A 13,386-nucleotide genomic window follows, 5' to 3' on the forward strand; every position below is an offset into this window, starting at 1 on the left:
TTAACCAAGTTCTACAAACATCTATTTTCAAAATTTACATGTAATCAAATCATTTTTTAAAAAGATAATTCATAAAAAAAGCTTGTTGCATTTGTTTACCCTCTGCAGTGTCCTGACATATGATTGGCCTTTCGTAAGCCAGCAGATCTACTGGAGAATGTGAAGCCTATGATTCATTTAATAGTGGCCTTAAATGATATGAATTAAAATTTTAATTGACTTTTTTGTCTCTTTTTCATTGGGTTTCATAATGTATTTCACTGTATTTGGCTGAGAAGGGGAAGGTGAAGGGGAAATACATTGGTTCCTATGCCAATGGTAGAAAGTAAATGAAACCGTGAACAGCTTCAACTTCATTAGGTTTCAGCTTTTTTTAAGCCTCGAAACAGAAAACACCTGGCTGTTAGCTATCATCTTCTTGATGTTCTTTACTGAGATGGTCAAAACTTCATCATTTTCTCCTAAACAAGTTCCTACTACATGCAAGTCCACTGATTTACCAAACTACACTACAGTAATCACACATTTCAGTCTTGAAGGAACGGCACAAAAATTCAATACAATCTATTCTTGTCTCATACTTCTTAAGTTTTGTGCAGCATTGGCTACCATTGGTCAGTAATTCCCACCCCTGGTCCTGAAACACCCCCTGCCCTTTTCTCCCAACATACTTGATTCAACTAGCTATCCTATTGGCTGATTGCTAATAAACAAGCCCTCCCCGAGTTAAAGTGGGTTTTTTAGCCAGGTGTTATCCATTTCAGGTTCTAAAGGGGAGCACCAGGAACAGAAGCACAGATGATAACCTACACATATTATCTAAGCCGCTTTTCCTCCTGGGTTGCAGGAGCCTGTCCGAACACTCAATGGGTGGACACACTGGACTAGACAGGCTGCCAGTCCATCACAGGGCAAACACACAGATACAAACATTCACACCTAGCATTTCCATTTCATCTGACAGCATGTCTTTGGACAAACTCCACACAGAAAGGATCCCGGCTGGGAAATCAAACCCAGGCCCTTCTTGCTGTGAGGTCACAGTTCTACCCACTGTGCCGCCATGCCAACCTAGACGATAATATAAGACAATCCTACCTGACTGACCACTGACAGTTTAAAAATATAAATGTCAAATTTTCTGCATGTACTAAAGTGAAGTGTGGTGTCCCACAAGGTTCTGCTATAGGACAATCGTTATTCTATTATGCCTCCATTCAGTACAGTTACATGCAAATATGTTATTAGCATTCTTGGCTGGACTCACAGATAACAGATAACTATATTTGCTGGTCTACTGTACAGGCCACAGAAATAATCCATAGAAGATTTATTGCTTTTTCTTCTCTGTGGCTGATGCTAGACATCATCTCAGGCCACTTTAATTAGCGTGCTATCCTCATTGCTCCAAATGCACACACAGTGTTCTTAACCACATCAAACATCAAAACAGCCCTTTGAACATCAAAACACAGAAAATACATTTATCAATTAGTCACAAAAAACGGGCACCCAGCAAAATTAACAATACATTATGTATTATACTGCACTCATGCTTTCACAAAAACAGAGCTGAGAAAGAGGGAAAAAGTAGAATGAAATGAAAAAGCAGATGAATCAGACACCCTGCAAACCACCAGAAAAAGAGGATGTTTGTGGTTAACCTTTCTTAAGAAGCAGAATCAGATAGCATTGGTTTACCTTATCTGAAATTTTTTATCTACTTCCACTTTCTGCTGCCACTTGTAGAGTAAACTCTCATGAATGTAAACCTGAACCTAATCATCATTGTCCTCAATTTTATTGATTAGGCAAATTGTTTCAGCAAATTTGACAGTTACTCACAGATATAAACGTGAATGAACTACGTGGTCTTTATTCAATGTTCACAGCACAATTTTCATTTACGTTTTTATTTGTGCTTTCCTGTAAACTAAAGTCATTTCTATTTTTATTAAAAACCCTCAGCACTCAGAATCCTGCTTTTTAAATGCTTAACTCGTCCTGGATGTTTATTATGATGATCTGGATAGTATTTGCGTCAAATGTAGTGCGAGAGAATGAATTTTACGTCAGTACTTTCATTAAAAACTGTTTGTGTTTACTAAATATTCAATATAAAAATTCTTTAGTATTTACAGTACTGTAAATACAATTAACATGCAAGTAAAATGCTCCATTGTCATCTTCATCATCATCATTATCATCATGTATGTTGTCCTCAGTCCATCATCATCGTCATCATCATCATGTGTGTTGTCCTGAGTTCCTCGTCATCTTCATCATCATCATCGTCATGTGTGTTGTCCTGAGTCCATCGTCATCATCATCATCTCTTCTTTAGGGTCACTGAGCTTCGTAGGGCAAAGTTTTTTTGTGCAAGTTATTTAGAAAGATCAGATCTTTTTAAAGTGGGGAGTATGAACCAATATACTCAGCAGTTCTCTTCTTGAGTGCATTAGCAATAGTATTATGTACAACTATGTGTAATCATGTTCATGTAGAATTAAATACAGTAATAGATACATTACATGCAAACTTAAATTTAACGAATGAAGTTTCAATCCTCTGACATATGTTTAAGACATGCCTTAGTACAGTTCAAAGTGCTACACTGGCTACATTTCTCTAAAGCTAAACTTGCGAGAATATTCTCCTTCTCTTCTCTATTCTTTTCTAGGCATCCTTTTTTGACACCATTTCCAAGACCTATGGCTATGATATTATGCCTCCTACAACAATTAATATTTTTGCTATATTCTCAGTTCCAGACGATTCCAGTCTTCCTGCTCAATTACGAAAGGTCATTGCTTTTTCCTCTCTAGACGCTAGGTTTTATTTAAATGGAAGGATGTTTCCATTAAGAGATTTCACAAAACCTGGGATCCATTAATAAACTATATGAATAGGTTACCTGTCCTGGAACTATGAACTCATATCTCTACTGGTGATGTGCTCTATCTGCACTTAAACACATCATGATGCATGGGGTTTTGTTTTGTTTGTTTTTTTATTTGTCAGTTGTTGTTGGTTTTGTTTGTTGTCTTTTTTCAGTATTCCTTATTGTTCTATACAAAGTTTGCTTGGGATAATATTTGAAGTTTTGTGAAAATTTTGTCTGATAAGTGAAAAAAGGCCTTTAAGGGAAGTGCTTGCAATTTTAACCAGTGAATCAGAGAAGTTGATTTCTATCAATTATATTTAAGTAATAGAAACAATTTATTTGCAAATAAATGGAGGAGAAAAGAGGAAAAATGCCAGTTGTCTCATTGCGCTGTCCAGCACTGAACTGTTAGCTCATAGTCACGTCTTTACTTCTGACTGGAAATTAAACCAAATGTCCGTTTCAACACAGAAACCACTGTCAACCAAACCAACGTCAGATTGCTTCTGTGGTTTAGTTGTTTATTTCAGTTATTCTTAAAGGACACAGCATGTGGTGGAGGTTTAGGATTCCAAGTCAGATACTTTTTTGTTGTAATTCAGTGTGTAAAACATATTTAAAATATCATTTCAACAATAAATCAAACCCAGTTTGATTTAAACTCATGGTCTAAAGTGGCCTAGTCCAGGGGTCGGCAACATGTGGCTCTTTTACTGCCCTGTTGCGGCTCCACAGCAGAATTCGATTTTTAGGTAAAAATAAAAATAATCCTCCTTTGCAGTAAAATAAAGCTCTGCTCCGCTCTGCACAGTTTTAACAGTAAATAGTCTTAAACGCTGGAGTTCATGTAGAACTGCTAATTCACCCTTTAACCCTGAAGATCAGCAAGCAAACTGCTGGTATACCATAGCAACGCAGAAAACAATCTTGCATACCTAGTAGTTAATAAAAAGGCAAAAAGAAAGATTTAAGATGAACATCGATAATTTAGAGACAAATGGACTTATTTGTGGTTATAATTACTCAGCTGGTTTTCTGATACGTTTAATCTGCAGTGAGAAACTGTCAAACACTAAAAGGTCATAAAGCTGAAGTCAGCTTCTCGTTTGCCAGCTTCTTTTTTTCGAATTTTTCCGTTCTACCTTAAATGGTACGTGCTAAAGCTTGAGAGACATAGCTTGGGAGACATATTTACAGCCAATATTGTAAAATGAACATAAAATATTGTGGCTCCCAAGGTGGTTTAATTTTTGCTGAAGGGACAAAATGGCTTTTCTTAACAGTTGGGCCTTGACACCCGCATGCGGCAAAGAGACCAGAGAGATGGTTCTCACGCTCCTGCCTCCCATCCCCCCTGGCGCCCTTCTCCAGCTGGGCCACCACTTAGAGGAGACCTGCCCGAGCCCATGCTATAGGGTAGTGCTGGCTTGCCTGATCACAGTCCTGGACCTCAGTCATTTGAGGCTAGGCGCCCTGGCAACACCAGTCGCCCATCGGGAAACACGTGGGTCCGCTCCGGTCAGGGGGACCAGTGAGGGGCCTTTGTTCCTCCTCCCCCACTTCAGGACTCTACTTGAAAGCAAAAATTTCATGGGGCCCTGTCAACACACCACCTTGCAGGCCTTCATTGACTCAGGGGCGGGAGAAAGCTTTCTTGATGCCATGTTGGCTGCTGACCTTGGTTTATACATTGGACCCCTGGAGTGTCCACTACCACTTATGGCCATGGATGGCCAGTCTCTGGGTTCTGGGTCCATCACTCATCGCACTGGGCCAGTCACTTTGCGAGTGAGCCCTCACAGTGAGATCACTGTGCTGTACCTCACCCAAGCCCCCACTTACAACTGGTGTTGGGGTTCCCTTGGTTGAGACAGCACAACCTTTACATCGACTGGACCACACAGTCTGTATATGCGTGGGACCCCCAGTGTAATGGTCATTGCTTGGCCGATCCTGGCCCCCTACGAAGGGCACCCTCCCTCAAGGGTCCAGCCATGCCGGAACTTTCAGGGTCCCCAGAGACTACTGGGACCTCCGGGTGGTCTTCAGTAAAGAAAAGGCCCAGGTCCTGCCACCCCACATCAACCTGCTCCAAGGCACCACACTGCCCCGTGGTCGGTTGTTTGCGCTCTCGCTCCCTAAATGTGCTGCTATACATGAATTCATCCAAGAAGCTTTGGAGCTGGGTTTCATATCCTATCCTCCTCTCCTGCAGGAGCAGGCTTCTTTCTTGTCAGAAAGAAGGATGGAGGCTTCCGCCCCGCGTGGATTACCGTGGTCTCAACACCATCACCGTAAAAGACCACCACCCCTTGCCCCTCATGTCAACAGCATTTGAGGCACTACAGCAAGCTACAATATTCACTAAGCTGGACTTGCACAGTGCTTACAACCTCATCCACATTAGGTAGGGGGATGAATGGAAGACGGCGTTCATAACCCCCACTGGGCATTATGAGTACCGGGTGATGCCCTTTGGGCTAATGAACGCCCGGCAGTCTTTTAGCAGTGCATTAATGAAGTCCTCAGAGAGGCCCTGGGTCATTACGCATATGTCTACCTCTAGGATATAGTCATTTACAGCCGGTCCCTCGAGGAACATGTTGGGCATATCAGGCAGATCCTGCAGCTATTGCTCGAGAACTGCCTGTATGTTAAGCTGGAGAAGTCAGTGTTCCATGTCTCTATCTTTTTTGGGCTTTGTGGTGTCCAAGGCCACGCTCTGCATGGACCCGGCCAAGATCAGAGCTGTGGTGGACTGGCCCTGTCCTACCTCCCTCCATTTGGCCCAACGTTTTCTGGGGTTTGCCAACTTCTTCCGTTGCTTTGTGCGGAACTTCAGGTCTGTGGCGGCTCCTCTCACCGCCCTTACCCAGAAGACCCCAGGACCCTTTCATTGGACCATCAAAGCCCAAAAGTCTTTCAAGGAGATCAAGACGTGGTTAACATCCCCCATGGTCCTCCAGCTACTGGACCTGGAAGAACCGTTTGTCGTCAAGGTAGATGCTTCGGAAAAGATGACATTACACAAGAACAAGTACTTTCAAAATAAAAAAAGATTGCCTAATTGATGGATGTCTTCAGTTATTTCATCAATCTGAAATTGATAAAGCAGAATTGGTTCAATAGGTAACACGCTGACTATTAACACTTTACATATGCAAATAAATGTTTTTTCCACTCACACAAAAGTTGAAGTATGATGTGCTTCAAGGCTCTGTTCTGGGAACGCTGTTATTCTCCTACTTACTCTCCTACTGTTATTCTCCTGTTACTCCCCTACTGGAATGGCACTTTTTTATTACATTCAACAGCATGCTGAAATTTAAGTAACATTTAAAGAGTTTTGCTCCGTAGTTTAAATTAGACACCATCATGGACAACTTTGATATTCTTGGCAAAATTCTTTCGCGTTTACTATCAAATGCACAAAATAATTAATATATGAGATCCCTGACTGGCGAGACACAAGATTTAAGTTGAAATTAAACTTTGTTGGACGGTAAATCGTCAAAAGCTGGTGGTTGTTTACAGAAAATAAATCTACCAACCATATCAACCAGTCATAAACCATATAGGCTAGGCCAGAGGACACCAACTTCCAGCTCATGGCGTTTTACTTTTTAAATTCAAACAAAATCCAACATCTCTCACCATTCAAGGATCATATACAGGAATTATTAAGACACATCCAGAACGACATAAAACATCTATGAATTTAAAATGTTCACTTTATTTAGAAAGATCAGATCTTTTTAAAGTGGGGAGTATGAACCAATATACTCAGGAGTTCTCTTCTTGAGTGCATTAGCAATAGCATTATGTACAACTATGTGTAATCATGTTCATGTAGAATTAAATACAGGAACTTAAATTTAACCAATGAAGTTTCAATCCTCTGACATATGTTTAAGACATGCCTTAGTACAGTTCAAAGTGCTACACTGGCTACATTTCTCTAAAGCTAAACTTGCGAGAATATTCTCATTCTCTTCTCTATTCTTTTCTAGGCATCCGTTTTTGACACCATGTCTAAGACCTATGGCTATGATATTATGCCTCCTACAACAATTAATATTTTAGGTATATTCTCAGTTCCAGACGATTCCAGTCTTCCTGCTCAATTACGAAAGGTCATTGCTTTTTCCTCTCTAGACGCTAGGTTTTATTTAAATGGAAGGATGTTTCCATTAAGAGATTTCACAAAACCTGGGATCCATTAATAAACTATATGAATAGGTTACCTGTCCTGGAACTATGAACTCATATCTCTACTGGTGATGTGCTCTATCTGCACTTAAACACATCATGATGCATGGGGTTTTGTTTTGTTTGTTTTTTTATTTGTCAGTTGTTGTTGGTTTTGTTTGTTGTCTTTTTTCAGTATTCCTTATTGTTCTATACAAAGTTTGCTTGGGATAATATTTGAAGTTTTGTGAAAATTTTGTCTGATAAGTGGAAAAATGTCTTTAAGGGAAGTGCTTGCAATTTTAACCAGTGAATCAGAGAAGCTGATTTCTGTCAATTATATTTGGTAAGTAATAGAAACAATTTATTTGCAAATAAATGGAGGATAAAAGAGGAAAAATGCCAGTTGTCTCACTGTGCTGTCCAGCACTGAACTGTTAGCTCATAGTCACATGTCTGTACTGACTGGAAATTAAACCAAATGTCCGTTTCAACACAGAAACCACTGTCAACCAAACCAACGTCAGATTGCTTCTGTGGTTTAGTTGTTTATTTCAGTTATTCTTAAAGGACACAGCATGTGGTGGAGGTTTAGGATTCCAAGTCAGACACTTTTTTGTTGTAATTCAGTGTGTAAAACATACATACATACATACATCATCTAAACCGCTTATCCTTCTGGGTCGCGGTGGGGTGCTGGAGCCTATCCCAGCTGTCATTGGGCGGAAGGCAGGATACACCCTGGACAGGTCGCCAGTCCATCGCAGGGCAGACAGACATACACAATCACACCTAGGGGCAATTTTAGCATGGCCAGTTGGCCTGACTGCATGTCTTTGGACTGTGGGAGGAAACCGGAGTACCCGGAGGAAACCCACGCAGACACGGGGAGAACAGGCAAACTCCACACAGAAACGACCCCAGGCCATCAAACCCAGGCCATTCTTGCTGTGAGGCGACAGCGCTACCCACTGCACCACCGTGCCGCCCGTGTGCGTAAAACATATTTAAAATAATATTTCAACAATAAATCAAACCCAGTTTGATTTAAACCTATGGTCAAAAATGTCCTGGCCCATGGCCTAGTCCAGGGGTCGGCAACATGTGGCTCCTTTACTGCCCTGTTGCGGCTCCACAGCAGAATTCGATTTTTAGGTAAAAATAAAAATAATCCTCCTTTGCAGTAAAATAAAGCTCTGCTCCGCTCTGCACAGTTTTAACAGTAAATAGTCTTAAACGCTGGAGTTCATGTAGAACTGCTAATTCACCCTTTAACCCTGAAGATCAGCAAGCAGACTGCTGGTCACCATAGCAACGCAGAAAACAATCTTGCATACCTAGTAGTTAACAAAAAGGCAAAAAGAAAGATTTAAGATGAACATCGATAATTTGGAGACAAATGGACTTATTTGTGGTTATAATCACTCAGCTGGTTTACTGATATGTTTAATCTGCAGTGAGAAACTGTCAAACACTAAAAGGTCATAAAGCTGAAGTCAGCTTCTCGTTTGCCAGCTTCTTTTTTTCGAATTTTTTCGTTCTACCTTAAATGGTACGTGCTAAAGCTTGAGAGACATATTTATAGCCAATATTGTAAAATGGACATAAAATATTGTGGCTCCCAACGTGGTTTGATTTTTGCTGAAGGGGCAAAATGGCTCTCCTTAACAGTTGGGCCTTGACACCCACATGCGGCAAAGAGACCAGAGAGATGGTTCTCACGCTCCTTCCTCCCATCCCCCTGGCGCCCCTCTCCAGCTAGGCCACCACTTAGAGGAGACCTGCCCGAGCCCATGCTATTGGGTAGTGCTGGCTTGCCTGATCACGGTACTGGGCCTTAATACATCAATAATGTATTAAGCATAAAGCTTAATTAATTAATTAAAATCTGAATTTGAAGCATTTCTCTTTTCTTTGGAGAAGAATGGACGTTATAAGCACTCAGCTGATATGTTTAATCTGCAACGAGAAACTGTCAAACACTAAAAGGTTGCAAAGCTGAAGTCAGCTTCTAATGCACCAGCTTCTTTTGGTTGCGTCCCCTGGCCTAGTCAAACTCAGCTTCTACAGTGAAGAGCATACTGGCATGTGATCCAGTCAAACCCTATTTCCATAATGAAAAGTCAAACTCCACTGCAGCATTGAAAAGCATCTCAGCTTGTGACACAGTCAAACTTCACTATAGCGGTGAAAAGTGTCCCATGTTGCGGCCCAGTCATACTCTATTACAGCAGTGAGAAGTGTCCTGGCTCATGACCCAGTCAAACTCCACTACAGCAGTAAAAGTGTCCTGGCTCGTGGCTTAGTCAGCCTCCACTACAGCAGTCAAGCATGTCCCAGCCCACAGCCCCATATATTAGTGAGTAATTTTTGGTTCCTTTTCGTCTAAAACAAAATGCTAAAGGTTCAATATGGGAGAAATGATCAATGTTAAAACAAAATAGGAGCTGAACCAACGCAACACAATAAAATTAAGAATTAGAAACTTAATGTTAGTGACTAACCTGGAGCTGAGTAAAAGGTAGATTATTTTCTAATACATTCGAGCATAAGTAAAATTGGAATGTAAGAAAAGTACCCGGAAGTGAGTGAGTCAAACTATTTACCACACACTACTGTTGTGAGAACATTGTGTACATTGCTGTTGAGCAGTTTCTGGTAAGCAGAATGTGGTGAGCAGAATGTGGTGAGCAGAAAGCAGAACTTTACAAAAAGATAATTTCATCATTATAAGAAGAAAAATAAGTCAAAAGCTGTAAAAGTGACAATGAACAGACATAAATTATCAGAGCTTTGAGCTGGATCACTAGAAGCATTCACAGAAATCTGTGTGACACTTTATATTATTGCATATGATGTTGTCAGTACACACAAAGAGGAGAGTTGCTCTCATATAGCTTCTTATATACACTCCTGTGCAAAAAAATGGACCAAGTCCAGAATACTAATAGTTTTACTGATGGTTTTGGTCTGTTCAGAGTCCAAATATTAACTCTATAGAGAATATTTTGTCACATTTTGTCCCTCTGTGAAGGACTGTCTGAAAGTTCACCCACAAGGTTTCAACTTTTAAAGAAATGAAAAGGAAAATCTCTCCCACGCTAACTTACTACATCTATTTGTTTAGTTCTTGCTAAGTTAGTGAATTATGATTTGTTAAGACCATTGAAAGCTTGGTGTTTTGCCATTTTGGGCTGGGGCCAAAGAGAGTGTACATCATAGAAGCAGTGAATTAAGTCAAAGGCTTGGCTACTCAAGTTACAGAATCTGAATCACCAAGATTCAGACAAAACATCTTAATTTGAAGCATTACTCTTTTAATAATATTGGTATGAATTCATATCAAGTTGAACTAATGTACTGTGAATATAACACATGTAAACTGAATGAATGCAATTCAGTTTATTCTGTTCTCTTTTACCCACCAAACAGGCTTACAGAATGTGGGTTTTGCTCGCTGTCACTGCTCTTGTGGCCATGGCTGGTGCAGCCAGTGTCTCTCTGGAGGATCATGAATTCTACACCTGGTAACTGAAGCTTGGTGGGAAATCTACATCGTATCTATCTTCTTTATAATAAAATCTCCATCTCCATTGATAAAGACTACTTGACAGCATAACTGATCTCGTTTAATAGCAAGTTTGTCCCTCTTTTTGCTGCAGTAAGAACCAGCACTCTTCTGGAAAGGCTTTACACTAAAAGCTAAAACATTTTTGCCAGGATTTGCTTTCATTCAGCAACAAAGGCATTAGTAAACATGACTAATCTCACAAATCTGATATTGGAAGAGAAGTCCTGGCTCACAGTTGGCATTCCATTTAATTTCAAATATGTTGGAACAGAGAGAACAGGCCAGTCAAGTTCTTCCACACAAAACTCATCAAATCATTTCTTTATGGTGCTCGCTTTGTGTCCTGTTGACACAGGAAAAGGATTTCATTTCGCTGCTTCACAAAGTTGAAAGCACACAATTCTTTAGAATGTCATAGTACGCTGTACTACTAAGATTTCACCAGGACTGAAGGGCCCAAACCAAGGAAAACAGCCACAGCTTATTTTCCTCTTTAACCAAATTGGTGTTTTGTCAGGTAGCGTTCTCCTGCATCCTCCAAACCCATCTCAGACTGACAGACGAAGAGTGATTTATCACTTCAGAGAGTACAGTTACACTGCTTCACAGCCCAATGCTTAGGGGCTTGTTCAGTGGTTTTCCATGGGGATTATGCAAGCTGTGTGTGCAGAACTGCAAGCCTGTGTACATATCCAAACCCCCTCAAATGTCTTTAATTCAATTACACATATAGTTTACTGAATTGTAGCTGTTTGCAACACTTATTTATTATGCATTGTTCAGTACCTATCATCAACATTAAATTCAGTCATTAAATCCTCCACCATCTCCTTCTCCAACTGTCACGCATCCCTCCGGCCTCGATTCCACAAGGACTTCATTTCCCAGAACCCCTTGGGAGACTGACTAATGAACTTCCTCGTTTAACCAATCATCGCTCTAAGTCTCCTGAGTACTGATTCTCTACACCTGTGTTCTGTGTCATATGGCCTGTTAAATTTAGATTATAAGCCTGGGCTTTAGCTTAGCCAAATTGCGACGTATTGTTTCTCCTGCAGAACTACTGATCGCTTCTATTGTGTTTTCAGTTGCCCTTTTAGTTTATTGGACTGTTTTCTGGATTTCTAATTGTTGTCTTTTGTCTTTGCCCTGCTGGTTATGATTGCTCTGTTTTGCCTTTTTGCTATTTTTGATTTGACCCACGCCTGTACCATGAGTACTATTCTTGCCAGTCCTTTTTGCTTTAAAGCCTCATCTCTTGGATTTTACCGCAAACGTTTGACTGGTTTTGTCTTGTCACAGAATACCTCGGCATTGATGACATCACCAGGTTTTGGCTTGTGTTACTCACTCGCTCGAATCGGTAACTCAAGAACAGACTGAACAAAGAATACAACTAGTACAGCTGGTTGACAGTGTGAAAGAGCTCACTTCATAACTCTGAGCTCTAGGTATGTCAGCTAAGAGTGATAATGCTGCTAATGTTTCTACGCCTGTTGAAACATCTAGGTCTGTTTTTTCTGTAAGTAATCCTGATAAATTTGATGGTAATCCAGAGAAGTGCTGTGGTTTTCTTCACCAATGTGTCTTATTCTTTAGTAATTCCCCTCCTAGCTCAGATCAAGCTAAAAATTCTTTCCTAATATCTCGACTGACCGACAGAGCATTAGAATGGGCAATTGTCCTTAGCCTTCACAGATAAATCCCACTTGAAAAACACAGTAGGGTTTCAATTTTTTAATATTTTAAAATAAAACAATAGGCTATTTTAATGTTTACACCTTCTTGAGTCATCAATTTAGCAATATTCGTTTTTAAATCAATCATATAATATGCCAAGGACCACAGAAGTGCTGGTCTCCACAGTTATGTGTAAAGGCCATATTTTGAGGTAAAAATTTGTTTTTCTGCCATTTTAACTGCAATAATCTATACATGAGTATGAAATATATGATTTAAATGACATAAAGAAAACAAATAACAAATAAATATTATAAAATATATAATGAAAGTTGTGGGCGGCACGGTGGCACAGTGGGTGGCACAGTGGGTAGCGCTGTCGCCTCACAGCAAGAAGGGCCTGGGTTCGATTCCCGGCCGGGTGACCAGGGTCCTTTCTGTGTGGAGTTTGCCTGTTCTCCCCGTGTCTGCGTGAGTTTCTTCCAGGTACTCCGGTTTCCTCCCACAGTCCAAAAACATGCAGTCAGGCTGATTGGACATGCTAAACTGCCCCTAGGTGTGAGTGAGTGTGTGAATGTGCATGTCTGTCTGTCTGCCCTGTGATGGACTGGTGACCTGTCCAGGGTGTATCCTGCCTTCCGCCCAATGACAGCTGGGATAGGCTCCAGCACCCCACCGCGACCCAGAAGGATAAGCGGTTTAGATGATGGATGGATGGATGGATAATGAAAGTTGTCCCAAGGAGTCATCACTGGTGTTACAGAATAACAAAAACATCTCTTATTTTGAAAGAAAAATCACACTGACGACATCAGTTGACTTCCTTTTACCTGTTTTCTGAAGATCTATGAAGAAAAGCACATGGTAAGTCCACTGTGTCTTTCAGTTAGCAGACATTTTCTCATTTACCTTATTATTCCATATGAAGCTTTTAGTTGATGTCACTGGTCTGACCTACTTTATTCTTAGGTAATTGTGAAAAAATTGAGTACAAATGGATTAAACTATATATTTTAGTTGATATTCCATGACTGACAACATGGGGTTTGATACTCTGTAACAG

The sequence above is a fragment of the Colossoma macropomum genome, unplaced genomic scaffold (assembly GCF_904425465.1).
Source record: "Colossoma macropomum unplaced genomic scaffold, Colossoma_macropomum, whole genome shotgun sequence".
In the NCBI taxonomy this organism is placed as follows: domain Eukaryota; kingdom Metazoa; phylum Chordata; class Actinopteri; order Characiformes; family Serrasalmidae; genus Colossoma; species Colossoma macropomum.